At 27.9% G+C, this 15,020-nt stretch overlaps 1 protein-coding gene across 1 annotated transcript in view; it reads left to right on the top strand.

The window, feature by feature from the left end:
- The first annotated feature begins 5,320 nt into the window (after positions 1-5,320).
- LOC107444239 (uncharacterized) overlaps positions 5,321-15,020 on the top strand; it is a 75,181-nt gene continuing 65,481 nt past the window's right edge. Inside the window, exon 1 of the mRNA XM_087160726.1 lies at positions 5,321-5,502. The gene's annotated coding sequence lies outside the window, so the exon portion shown is untranslated. The remainder of the gene's footprint in view (positions 5,503-15,020) is intronic.

A 15,020-nucleotide genomic window follows, 5' to 3' on the forward strand; every position in this document is an offset into this window, starting at 1 on the left:
TAATTGCTTTTTGAAATTTTCAAGCAAAATGAAAGTATAAGAATAAAATAAAATTTTTTTAATTTTTTCATCTTATTTTTTTTAAAAATATTTTTAAATGAGGAAAATCATTTACTTATTCGGATTCAAGGCTTATATTTTAATGAATGCAATAAATATTCAGTCGGAAAAAAAGCTAAACAAACAGTAACAAAATATTTTTAATTTATTATTTTTTTCATAATTTTCTTAGTAGTAAAAAGATTGCTCATTGATCCAGAAAAACAAACTGTTCGTATTCAATATCTTAAAATATATATTAATCAACATAACAGATTCTCATTGACTTATTTTATGTACAGTGTATGAAATGGAAAAAGGGAACACTTTGATTAACTTTTGATTTAATCATATTTTCACGTTTAAAGAGTCAATATCATATTTTAAGTTACGAAAATGAACAGAAGAGCGCATTCTGTGCTGGATAAACATACAAGTTTGTCTACAGTTTTAGGTTTTTAATTTTCAAAACGCGGAAACAGCCGCAATCTGGGAGATATGGTCTGAAGTTATGGCTAAGAGGGAGTTGGAAAGCTTGGGTCCTTTAATTTTAACTTCACTCTTCGAGTATAGCCCATTATCTCGAGAACTTTTTGAATGTACTGAAAAATGTTTGCATAAAATTAGTCCAAACGATATTTTAAGTTAGGAAACTAGGCACAAGAACGTACTCCGATTAAACATACCTTTTTTTCGTCGAATTTGTGATCCCCAAAATATAGTAGTTTCAATCTAGAAATATTGTTTTAACAGTTTTTTCAGGAGCGCGCTTGAAAGTTAGGACCCTTTAATGTTAACTTTAGTTTGTGCATTTCACTATATCCAATTTTTTTTTAAGCGAATTGAAAAAGTTTTGCATACAATTCCAATCAGATCAATCAATTCCTATTCGTTTTTCTAAAGATAATTTCATGCAAAATGAAACTTTTAGTAAACATTTATTATTATTTTATTTAAGGGAAGTCGAGAAACTTAAGAAATGTAAGGTATAAAATTTTTTTATCAATTGCAATTTTAAATTTCAAAATACAAAATTTAAGCAAAATCGGTCAAATAAGTCCTGAGAAATAAAAACTCGTATTTTTCGAAATTTGGTCCCCTAACTTCTTAATTTTTAGTGTCCATTTTTTGCTACTTAAAATTCGTAACTATGAAAGCAAACGCAAATTTAAATCGTAGATTAAAGAATGTTTCACGTTGGTATGTGGTAAACAATAATTAATTAACTGTATGAAAGGTTATTCGTTGCAGGCGTATGTCAATATGTAAAAAGCTTCATCAGAGTGTAACAGAAATCTTGGTAGAAAGTGTGCTTTCAGCTTTGCAGAGAAACGAAAACATAGGCAGATAAACAGCAATCATGTGAGGAAATTTTTTTTAAAAATGTAAGTTAGTTAATATTCGTTTTTCGGACGCAAATTTAAAATTTTTAAATTGAAAAATAATTACAAATTTAAGCTATATTGTTTGAAATCTTATATTTCAAGTCGATGGACTTACTCTTTTTCTCAAATGGTGACATTAGCATTTTACCGGACATAGATGGTCACTTTAAAAGCTTCTTTGAAAAGAAAAAGGAATCACGAGGAGAAATTTTAAAAGTCTCTTCGTATTTATTTACAATATATATTAACATCGAGTCCCCTGATTAAAATAGCCCCTTTTTTGTCCGTAAAACTATACTATGTAACAATTAAAAAAAAAATTCGAATTTTACAATTTTATGGCCATAACCATTTCGTTCAAAACGGGGCATGATATCTTTAGATGGAATACGTGGGTGCAAAAAATGTACTCAAAACTTTATTTGCAAAACATTTAGATGATTCAAAAGCCAATCGATTCATGTAAAAATAACATTTTATATCAAAATGTTCTTTAAATGTTTTGTTAAATGTGCATGAAATTTCAAATTTTTATTAACGAATAAATTTTGCGTTATGAGAGTTAGAAGCGTAGAAATTTTTTGAAATAGCGGTTACTGCTACAACTATTTTCCTTAATTACAGAAGTAATTTTTACGCTTACAATGTATGGTAAATTGCACCATACAGTACAAAATACATCAATAACGAAAAAAAAATTAGATTTAAATTTACATTAAAAGGAATCTGCACATTATGGTATCAATATTAGTGATTTTAGATTCTTCACACTTGAAAAAAATGATGTGAGAAAAAATGTAAAGTATAAAATTCGTTTTAATTTAAATATTTTGAATTAATTTGTTTGAGCCCCCCTGTCGGGGGAGACTTGACCCCTTGTCGGGCAGAGTCTGGCGCCACCCTTGCACACCAGTGTATATAAAGTATGTATATATATACTTTAAAATTGCGGATAAACGAAGCAAAATTCTTCCCTGTTTCTGGATACCGGATAAATGGTTCTCTGCTGTATATGTATAATTTAGTCTCGGCTTCCAATTTGCGTTTCTGCCCGGATCGCTAAAAACAATGTCGTTTACAAATTATTTTATTGAACCTTTATCTGGACAATATTTTTAATTCCAACATGTAATTCTTAGATACGGCGTGTCATTAAGCTGAATAAAATATCTATACATTTGCTGGGTGTGTGCCTATTTTTCTATCAGTTATTTCATAGTCTTATTAAATATTTTAGAGCACATTCTACTCTTATTAGATTTCATTCAAAAAACGCGAAAATTTAAATTAGTAATCAAAAACATATTTTAATTTTAAGAAATTCAAGGTTTAAAGATAAGGTTTTTAATTCAAAACATGCAATAAGTTCCATGCACAATTTAAACTATGTGAAGAAAGAAACAAAACAACTAGCTTTTATGAAAATTATTGTACTATGTTGGAAAAAGGCATTAAAATTAAAACAAAATTCATATTAATTCATAAATTATTACCCGAAAAAACTACTAGCATTGTATAGTAGCAAAAATGCTTGAACTTTGTTGCCTTGAAACAGATGCGCTTGAATTATAGCAATTTCTTTTTAAATCCCTTAATGATTTTTAAATATTATTTACACGAAAAATATTATAAGGATTTTTTTATTGAACAGGGTTGCAACAGGAAAAAAAATGAGCAAAATAGTTGCTTTTAGTTGCCTAAAGCATGAAAATAGTTGCCGAAAATTATAAAAATATGTGACTAAACTTTTACTAAATGACTTAATTCTTGTATACCATGATCCCTTTAGTCAAGTTGTGTGGCGAATATGATATTTTTTATAATGACCGTAGAAAAGGCGATTAAGAAACAAAATAGACTTACAATGGAATCTGTGCAAATTGAGCGCATTAAAAAGTGATCACTCAAATTTGCAGTAAAAAATTTTCAACAAAGTTTTTTTTTTTTGAAAAAACAAATACACACACTTTATTTTTTAATTATAAACCATGATATTCATGAACGTTACACTAATATTGCAATTAAAATACACATATTACTCGTGCTTCATTTTTTCATTTTGCTCAAGTAGCACTTTCAAAAGCTTATATCTTTCTTTCTTATCTTTTGCAACCACTCTCATTGGCAGAATTAAACCCACCATCACTTCAATAAAACACTCATGAATACACTTCAATAATTACATAATTATGAAAAATCAGAGAAACATTTAAAAACTTTATCTTGTAAGTAAGGTCTTAATGAAACATCAATGCGATTTTCTTATCAGTTTCACATAAATAAATTTCTTTTTTTGCTATTTTCGATATTTGCTATATTAAAAAAAATGAAGCACAATTTTTTTCTCTGGTTTGAATTTTTTTTTTTTTTTTTTGAAATGTTAGCTAAGTCTTGATAATTAGCTAAGTATTATAAATTTTTAAATATAAATGTGGCATTTATTATGTGGCATTTAAAACAAATTTTTTTCCAAATGATTTTTTCATAATTTATTTACATATACAATGGTAAATGATATGGAAAAAAATAAAATCCAGTATTAAATATAAAAACCATTGAGGATATTTTGAAATTGAAAATTTGTTTAATCAAAAGTATCAAAAATATTTGCAACGAGTTAAACTTCAAACACGAATTTGTGATATAAAAAAATAATAATAATAATATTAAAAATCACGAATTACCCTTATGGCTTGAACAACGACAGCGAAATTTTGTAACTAAAAACTCTAGCACGAAATTCTTAAATAAAGTACGTCTACTCGGCACCCTTGTCTTCTGAGTTGGGTTTAATGTAAGAGGGTAATAAAAGGCAAAAAATTAATTGCAGAGAATTTTTTTCCAAATCTAGTTCAATATAACACAACGGTTGAAAATACCATTTTCTAAAAAGAGATAAATTATAAAATTTGAAAAAAAAAATTATTGTATTGTTTGTGTTGCGAATTGTAATTTAGTACAAAAAATGTTATAAAAGAGAAGAAAATGTTTTTTTTTGTTGAAAAACTAGCGTACAACTTTGTTTTTAAAATGTATAAGTTTGCAATTTCAACAAAAAATGTCATAACCAAAAAGCAAAGAAAAAAATTGAAAAAGCAATTTTATTTTATTGTAATGCAATTTTTTTTCACAATATTTAAACTACCAATTATTTAAAAAATGCTAATTTAAAGTTAATTTCATGTATTCTACCTATTTATTAAAGTTTATTTATTGCACGTTATTTTGATACTTATTGTACCTTTAAAACTAAAAGATTTTTAGTAGTATAAAGGTACGTACAAAAGGTACGTATTTTATCAATTGCAAATGTTAAATTAAATAATTATAAATAATAAGAAAGTAAAAAATTAATCATAAGTATAATAAAACTTTTATAAATAATAAAATAAATAAAAATGGAAAGTTTCAAAATTTTGTCAAATTAAATAACCCGTAATAATTATTAGTTCGTTAAATCTGAAAGCTCTCTATAATATATATATAATTTCTGAAGTCTTATAATCTAGTGATGATATTTCTGACTGAATTAATTACACTTATTTTAAAAAAAAGAGCATTCAAAGTATGATTTTTAGAAAAGGTAATAAAGATGTATTTGATTTGTAATATGATGTTTTTATTTTAAGAATATTTCTTTTTTTCGCAAACTGTTAGTAAATATAGTTATAAGTGAATCGATTCTCTTATAATAAATACAATAATGCAAACAAGTTTAAAACAAATACTACATATTAAATTCTTGAAGAAAGATGAAAGATTAAAATTAATAGATATTTATTCTAAACTATGTAATTGTCGAAATGAAAGAAGAATCCCATTTCCTTTCGGAAACAAATCTGTGAGAGAGGTCACGATCCCCAAGCGAAGGATTAAAAGGATAAGCAAAAGCCATTGGTCACTTTCTTATAACTATCAATACACAACGTCACTTCCTAGGGGGAGGGTCGAAAACTTTTTTCGAGGGTGGGGATTGTGCGTTTAGGATTTTGAGGTTCATGGTACAGACAGGAAGTTCCTCTTATGATGATGAACATTAGGGGGTTTCGCTGTCTTAAAACGTTTCTACAAAACAAGGGTAAGTGAGTCTTCCTAATGTGTAATTTATTTATTAAGTATTTTCTGAATTATGTATTAAACACTCATATTTTATTTATCGTTTAATATAAGTTAATGAATGGTGTTTTCAATAGAAATGGTAAGAAAAAAACATGCTCTTTATGATGCAATCTACCGTCACGATTTCTGGAGACAAGTTACATCTGCTTTTAATATTTTATTGCGCGAGGCGATAATTTCAATCAGATAATGTAATTTTTAATAAAATAAATATTTTCTGAGCGTTAATCTGCTGCTGGGATAATATCCATATTGTGATTTACTGCAAAATTTAGCGAGATTCCTGCAAGTATTTTCCTGGAGTTTTTTGATGGACATGTGGGGGCAAATTTCATGACGTTCTAATTGAATTAATTCCATAACAAAAAAGGGAGTTCGTTTCCCAATATTTTAAAAATGGAAACTGTATATTAAATATTAATATAAAGAAAAATATTTTTCATATTAACATGCATGTAACATATTCTAAGGTAAATTAGTTTTTTTTATTTTATTTATTTATTTTTTCTTCTTCTTAGAATCAAATATTAATAGACACTTCAAAATTGAACACTCTTAATGTGAAATTTAGAAAGAAAAAAATCTTTTAAATGATAAAATTAACGAAAATTTTTATTTGATTTTTTCTTCAAAGATGTAGTGCAGAAAGCAGAAAGCGTGTGTGCAGAAAGCAGCGCTTTTAAACTTTCTAAAAAGTCTTGTAAGCTAAGACAAGAAGCATGAGGTCATTCAATTTTTTATCACTTACAGTAAGGAGAATTCTTAACAGTTTTCTGAAGTTAAGATTTTCATTTAAAATTCTATTTTTATTATACTAGTAATGCTGAAACAGGAATATATATATATATATATATATATATATATATATATATATATATATATATATATATATATATATATATATATATATATATATATATATATATATATATATATATATATATATATATATATGTGTGTGTGTGTGTGTGTGTACATTATTCACGTCTAGTTTAAAATGTTACAATAAAATTAGTAAATATTTTCTAGCATTTTATAATTCTATTGGTGTTAGTCAATTAATTCCAAATATTTTTCTACTTACCACTACAACCTCTTAAGTTATATTCTTTAACCTCACATAATTCATACACATAATTTACACATAAGTTAAAACTACTACTATCTATAAAATTTTACAGCCATGCTTGTTGAAATCAAATTGTTGATTTTTTATAATAAAAATTATCTACATTTAACCTCACATAATTTAAACTCACATAATTCATATATTAGTTAATATTTTCTAGCATTTTATAATACAATTGGTGTTAGTAAATTAATTCCAAATATTTTCCTACTTACCACTATAACCTCTTAAGTTATATTTTTTAACCTCACATAATTCCTATTGTCACACATAAGTTAAAACTACTATTATCTGTAATATTTTTACAGCTATGCTTGTTAAAATCAAATTGTTGAATTTTTTTAATAAAAATTATCTACATTTTTAATAGTCTTACCTACAGAAGCATTAAATTGCCAAAAATTCAAAATTTTACAGAGGGTGCTTTATGCTGACTGCCCTTAATATATATGTTTTTACTATTGCTGATTTGCTCGTAGATGATTAAGCAGTTAAATGAATCTATAGTCATTTGTTAAAGTTAATAAATAATCAGAGATTAAAGAAGTCTATAAATTATGTTGTAAATCAATAAATGGTAGGTTTCGTGTTATTTTATTTAGCATATCATTAATCCAATTTTCTCTCATTTATTGATTTAATGACTCATTCATTTTCTCTTTCAAAGATTAATCCGTAATCCATTTATTTGCCATTGTTTTCTGATTGATTCGGTCATTTGTTCATTGATCCGCAGAATCTTATAGTTGTTGATTTAACGAGTCTCTTTATAATAGGAGTACTGATTTTCATTAGAGAAAGTTTGAATTATCAGTCGGATCTTCCTTTGTATTACTCAGCATGTCATCATTTTGTAACCGTCGTTGAACAGCTGACCAAATTTTATGGGTTTACGACTTCTAATGTTCAACTCCGTAGCCATGTAATTTTGAACCCAATCCAGAAGACAAGAGAGCTCCTGGATCGAGTATTGGGATAAATTTGTCTTGATGGAGGACTTTTTGATGGAGCTAACCCGCGTTTGTGTTACATGGAGAGGAAGACCACGAGAATCTCACACGGTTAGCCTGATAGCAAGGGGACTCTAACCCATGATCTGTTTATCACTGAGGATATTTCACATCAGCACTGTGATCGGTGTAAGCCGGATGCGGAATTTGTATCGACTGGGATTCGAACCCGGTTCACCTCATCGGAAGGCGAACTCTGTATCCCCTGAGAAATCGCGGCTCTCACCATAATGTAAGTGTAAGATTGTAAGTGAATTGTTTGTTTTTCACTTTTCTGTATTGATACGAGATATAAAAAATGTATTTTATTTATATCTACTTCGAATGTACATTGTGTAATCCGTGGAGATCGAGATTCAGACAGAAAGTAAAGGTTTGTTAACAAAGAACAGACAAATACATACAAATTTAAAAAGAACGCCATCTGGTGGTATTAAAAAGAGACTTTATAGAAATTCTTCCCTGGGAAGGACAACAATCTTCCCCTGCTAGAAGGATTTTACTTTTAAATACAAATAACAATATATATAAAAATAATAATTCTCTTAGTATAAATTTCGAATTAAACTTATTTTTTCCAAAGAGAAAATTAACTTCTCAAAAGTTACAGCTTTAATTTAAAAAAATCAAAAATATTATCATTAGAACTTTTATAAACAGTTTCTAATATTTCATCTTCAATCATATCTCACACAAAATGAAATGTAAGATTTACATGGCTGGTTAAGTTTACATGGCAACACATCTTTGTTTTCTACTTTTCCATGTTATAAGAGAATTACCTATCATAATTACAGAACCTGAAAAAGATTTTCCTCCTTCTGCGTTGTCCCAACTTGCATCCGCACTATAATTAAAAAAAAAAAAAAATTTCTTTACTATAAAACATGACCCTATATTTTGAACAGTGCAAATATTTCAAAACTCTTTTAGCCAAAATATAACGCCTTTTTTCGGGACGTTTATTAAATTGTGATAAATAACTAGTTACAAAAGCAATATCTGTTCCATTTGCTAAATATAAAAGTTCACCGACTATTTCCTGATAATCAGTCCTATAATCTAAATCAGGGGTTTCCAACTGACATGAGGCCGGGGGTCACAATTAAAAGCACAAATCAAATGGCGGGCGGCAACTTTGTCAAAATTTTATGAAGGACTCTTTTATGTTTGAAAGAACATTAAATATTACAGTCAGATTTTTACGAAGTTGTACAAAACAACAGCATTGACTTACAAATTAAAATAAGAAGTAGATTTCTAAAAATATTTAATTGTTATTAATAATATTTTTAAAAATATTAAATAAATAATAAAAATTCGGGCTACAATAACTTTAATGTGCACCTAAGTATTAAACCATTAATGTGCAACAGATATCTAATTATTAAGATATAAAGTTTTAAAAAGGTTAGTATTAAAACTTACATAATAGCACACAAAATGTTCAGTGAGAAAATTGAGGTTTGTCTGCTGCAACCACCAGAGAATAGATATTTACATTTAAAATTTACAAATGTGTGTAAATATTTTCGTCCTAAGTGAGTGGTTTCAAAAAGTTAAATCGGACAATTTCTTCGAGAAAATTTTTGATACACTCATGCTAAATTATATTCACAAAATACAAAAAAATGAAATAAAAAAGAGCTACATACACATTTATTTTTGTATTTGAATAAATATTTTCTTGAATGCAAAACCTGAGAAATAAATTTTTTTGCGCCGTTGTTATGTTAAATTTCACAGAAACGAAGAAATTAGGGTTTTATTAACGAGAAAAGAATTTTAAACCCATATAGATTTTTTACGAAAATTGTCCGCAAAAAATGACATCTATTATATTTTAGTTCGCGGGCCACAAAAAAAGGCTCCGCGGGCCGGATGCGGCCCCCGGACCGCCATTTGGAAACCCCTGATCTAAATCATCAGTAAGATTAAAACATCTATCTTCACCTTTAGTTATGGGAGTATTTGTTTTCTTAAAATTTTCCAAACCATATTTTTTCATTAAAGTTTCACTGTAATGAGTTTGAGATAAACCAATGCAGTTTTTTTTTTTTTTTCTTTTTGTGAAATTTCAATGCCTAAGCATTTTGAAGAATCATTAGTTGTTTCTTTTAATTCAAATGTTTGATTAAATTTTGAAATGGTATTCTTACATAATTTCGAATTATTAGAAAATATTGTTAAATCATCTACGTATACACAAATTGCGAAAAAATCATTATCATTAATTTTAGTAATTACGGAAATGTCAGATGCAAGTTGAGTGAAACTAATCTTTTTAAGTTCATTTTTTAACTTCATATGCCAATTTCTACCAGATTGAAATATACCATAAATACTGTTTATTTAAGCTGCACACTTTATTTTTATCTTCAAAACCTGGAGGTATTTCCCTCTATTCAGTTTCATCACCATATAAATATGCATCAAAAAATTTAACAAATAAATCTAATTTTGCTGGTAAAGCAATTAATAATCTGAATGATTCAATATTTACCACAGATGAACATGATTCAGAATAATCAACATTTTTTATTTGATTAAGGTATCCGACTACGTTCGGGACAAAATTTATGAAAAATAAATATTTTACACAACATTATTGCAATTTATATTGTATATTAATTTAAATAAACATATTTAATAGAGGAAATGTAAAAGTACAAGAAATTTTTTGTTTAACGAGTATTTTTTAGATAATTTTAATGAAAGTAACTCATTAACGGAAAACACTCTACACATACATACAGCTATCAAAATTTCTGAGCAGTTTCGTATAACCATCTGAAGTGTTATGAACCTCAACTTAAATGATATCATGAAATTAATAAAATTTATAGAGTGTTAAGCATATTTTTCCATTTTTTTTCACATTTTCTTCGCATTATCTACTGCAAAATATCTCATAAAACAAAAAATAATGCAGTTATCCGAATTCTGGAGGTCTGTTATATAACCACTAATACAAGAAACAATCTCTGAAAGTTTGAAGACAAATTTATAATAATTAGTTATCTTGTTTTCCGTAGACAAAAAACAGCAAAATTTTCATTTTGAGGAAAACATAATTAAAGTTCATAATTACATTTTTTTTAAAAACTATGAATGTTTGTCTGCTGGAAGTTATTATAATTTATAGGGGGCACATTCCTTCACACATTTTCTTAGTTTTATTTTCATATTTAATGCCTGGAGTTTTTTGTAGCGATATTTTAACGTAGTTAGTGAATACCATTAAAAGTCTACTACTTATAAAGCATTTAACACAGGAACAATTTTTTATTAAAAAACCACCTTACTGTATTTTTACACTTTAATATATATGTCTTAATATAGTTTTTATTAATAATTAGAAGTAAAAAATATTTTTTATAATAGCCCAAATCTAGAATTTTCTTCTAAATGCAATTTGTTATCATAGCAAACCGGACAACATAATGAAGCTAATATCATCATCAGGATCTCAATATCAATTACTCGATTGCCACACAGATTGTTTTTATCCAAAGGGATCAGTTCTTTATTGACATCCATAGAAATCGATAATTTTGAAGAGCTTGAAGTAATAGATTCATCTGCTTTACGCAATTTTGAAGAAATGGAATCATCAACTTCACTCGAATCATCGCTTTTGTTGGAATGTTGATTACCGTAATATTTACGTTTCTTAGATCGAGAAGTATGTTTGCCCATCTCAATAAATTTACCAAAATAAATAACAAATTTTTTGAAAGAAATCAATAAATTTCTTTAAAAGAAATCAAAATCAGGATATAGAAAGAACGCTCGTAAAATCTAATTAAAATATAATTCAGATTATTAGCCGAGAGTTTAGGAGCATTTAAAAATTAAATTTCTAAGAGAAATCAACACACAAATAGAAATGGAACCGAAACTATTACCTACTTCTGGTTTCATTTTTGTAATTTCTGGTAAGTTTGACAGCTGTCATCTGTTACTAAAATAGCTATAACTAAAGTTCTACTTGACGTGCATTCAAAAACAAAAAAGTTTTGAAAACTAGAAAAAATGGACATTATAACAAAACAATAAAATAGAAATGTGATTTTTCTCAATATCCTCGTTTTTAAGGGAGTCAGATACAACCCGGCTGCAACCAGTCTTGCTTTGTAAATTTTGTTATTATCGTCAGTTTTAATTGCATACACCTATTTACTTTTTATTATTTTTTCCTTCTTAGGCCTCTCAATTAATTCGAAAACCTTATGCTTCTCCATCGAAAGAAGTTCATTTTCCATTGCGGTTTTCCACTCCGAATATTTATTACTATTTCGCCTGGTTATAATTTTGAAGATCCTTTCTAGGCTAAGTTCACGTTCGCGGATATTTTATTTTTTATTCTTTCAGAACATCTTAATGCCGGAGTATTTTGATTATTTTCATTTTGCAAATCGGTTCTTTCTTGAGACTTATGAGAAAAAGAATGTTCACTCCGTGATTCGGTTGGAGGGGAGTTAAAGGTATCAGTTTCAGTTTGAGGTTGAGATATATTAAACTGGATCAAATCCTCAATGTTCTATATGCTACATTCATTTTTGTTTGTTAGAAATTTACTTCCTCTTAATGATTCCTTAAATTTGACAGATCAATTACAATATTTAATATTCTATAAGAGCGCCTTTCTCTAGAATAACGGACGAAAATCCCACGTTTTCCCGGAATATCAAATTTATTTAGGAATTGTTTAGGTCTTGAATAAACGACGTATCCGAATACCTTTAAGTTGTTTAGGTTCTTTTCCTGACCATATTTCAATCGAAAGATTTTGTTTATTTTTACGAGGTGTAAGATCAGAAATGTGAGATCAGAAATTTATCGCTTCAGTCCAAAAATTTAATGGGAACTCACTTTCATATAATAATGTCCTAGCCCTTTCTACTAATACTCTTATGGCTCGCTCAGTACGTCCATCTTACGAAGGATTATACGGTACTGTTTTTGCATGTATGATTCCGTATTTTTCTAGAAAACTATCAATCTCGTTATTAACACATTCTAAACCGTTATCTGTTCTGAACCTTTTGATTTTCTTTCTCATTTCATTTTCATACCTTTCTTTGAACATACAAAAATTTCAATTACTTTATTTTTATACTTCAAAAAATAAGAAAAGTACATCCCAGAAAAATCATCCACAAGAATTAAAAAATATTTTGAATTCCCCAATGAATCACAATTTAGTGGGCCTACTAGGTCCGTATGAATAAACTCTAATATTGAATTACTTTGTGCAATATTAATAGTTGGATGACTCTTATGGGTTACTTTACTTATGTCACAAGATTCACAATAGTAAACTTCAAAATCTTTAAAATTTATGACAAGGACATTTTGCATTTTAACCATTGTGGATTTAAATGGCAAAGTATCTAATGCCAAATATTATAAGTATCTAAATTACTTACTTCATTACATTCTAACTCAGAATTATTTACATCATTATAATCAAACAAATTAGGTGAAATGTTATTACACGGTTCCATTAAAATTTCAAAACTATTGTTTACTTTAGAGCTTTTAAAACAATGCGATTGTCAATACTTAAGACCAAAATATCATTTCCATTAGATTCAATTTTATAATATTTTTCAATTAATTTAGATATTGAAATTAAATTGTTTCGTAAATCTGGTTCATATATAACATCATATATACATAGATAGATTTTTTCTGTAATTATCAGCTGTTGTAGTAGCTTTTAAAATACCAATACCTTTAGAAATTAAATTTGACTTCTTACCTGCTAATTGTATTTTTAAATTAACATGACTTATGTTTTCAAAAAAGTTTAAATCTTTTGCTATGTGTGAAATAGCACCAGAATCAAGAATGAAAGTAATTTTGTTTTTACCTGTAGAGCTAGAATTTACGTGATGTTCTAATTCAGCGGTAAGTGCGAAATTTTCACTACAATGTTTATCTTGATTTTCAAATGCACAATAAACGTTATTGTTTTCCGTTTTGTTCGTTTTGAGTTCGAAAATGTTCATTTTTCTTGAGATGTTGGGTTTTGACTTCCCTCGTTGTTGTTTCGGAAATAGCAGTCTTTAGTTCGGTAACTCGTTTTATGACAGATGAAACATTTCTTCGTGCTTCTATTTTCATATTTATGTTTTACTTCAAAATCTTCTGTTATTCTAGGAATCTAATTTTTTAATTTTGATACGCTTTTTAATTCTTCTCTCAGTATTTCTAAAATTCCATCCATTTGTTTTTCACGTTTGGTTTTCAGGATTTATATGATTTTTCAAAACCTCTAACAGTATAAAAAACAAATTCTCTTTCTGAAATTTCCAGTCCCAGTGACGAACATTTCGTTTGAAGTCCACGTGATCTTGCAATATAGTCTGAAACATTTTCATTTCCTTTCATTTCAAGATTTTTTACTTCCTTAATTGCATCGATTTTGCTATTTTCGGTTTTACCAGTAAATGTGCTTTGAATTTTTTCCAGTAGAATTTTTGCATCGTTGGCGAACTGGAGACTTTGGTCGTCAGAAAGTTGAATGTACGCTACAGCGTCATCATTGTTACCGCAATTTTGGATCAACGGGGGCCTCTTCAGAAAGGACATTTGCAATTTTCTTGTGTGTTAACAAAGCCTTAACTTTAATACGCCACTGATAGAAGATGTCACTGTTAAGCAGTGAAATACTCGGCAGATCCCTATTCATTTTGGAATCTAAACGATGTAAATCACGACGAAACTTAGTGAAACTTTTTACTGCCCCATAATTCTCAAAACCACGTTCTGCTACCAACTGTAGTCCGTGGAGATCGAGATTCAGACAGAAAGTAAAAGTTTATTAACAAAGAGCAAACAAGCATACAAATTTGAAAAGAACGCCATCTAGCGGTATTAAAAAGAAAAAGACTCCATAGCAATCCTTCCCTGGAAATGACAACACATTGCTTACTTAAACATAACACGCACAAATTGTTCGCTTAGTACATAGGTTCTCAACCTTTTTAACGCTGCCGCCCCCTTAAGGAGCAAAAAACATTTCAACGCCCCGCTTTGTTATTTAGACTAGAGCATGTGGACGGAGGGACGTGTGCTGAGTTATAAGAGACAAAATTTTTGAGCAAGATTTTTACGCTTTAAATTTGTTTGGTTTCTTAGAAAGGAATAAATTAACTCGATAATTTTCTCACGGCATGTAATCACAGTCTATTTGTTATGATCAAAATAAATACGTTCAATGAAAAAAAAAATACAACAAAGAAACCTATACTTAAAAATAATAATTTATTCTTAATTAGAAAACTAAAAAAACACCCAAAATAATTTTTTATACTAAAAAGTAATATC

The sequence above is a fragment of the Parasteatoda tepidariorum genome, chromosome 4 (genome assembly GCF_982258835.1).
Source record: "Parasteatoda tepidariorum strain Cologne lab strain chromosome 4, Ptep-v5.0, whole genome shotgun sequence".
Taxonomy (NCBI): Eukaryota; Metazoa; Arthropoda; class Arachnida; order Araneae; family Theridiidae; genus Parasteatoda; species Parasteatoda tepidariorum.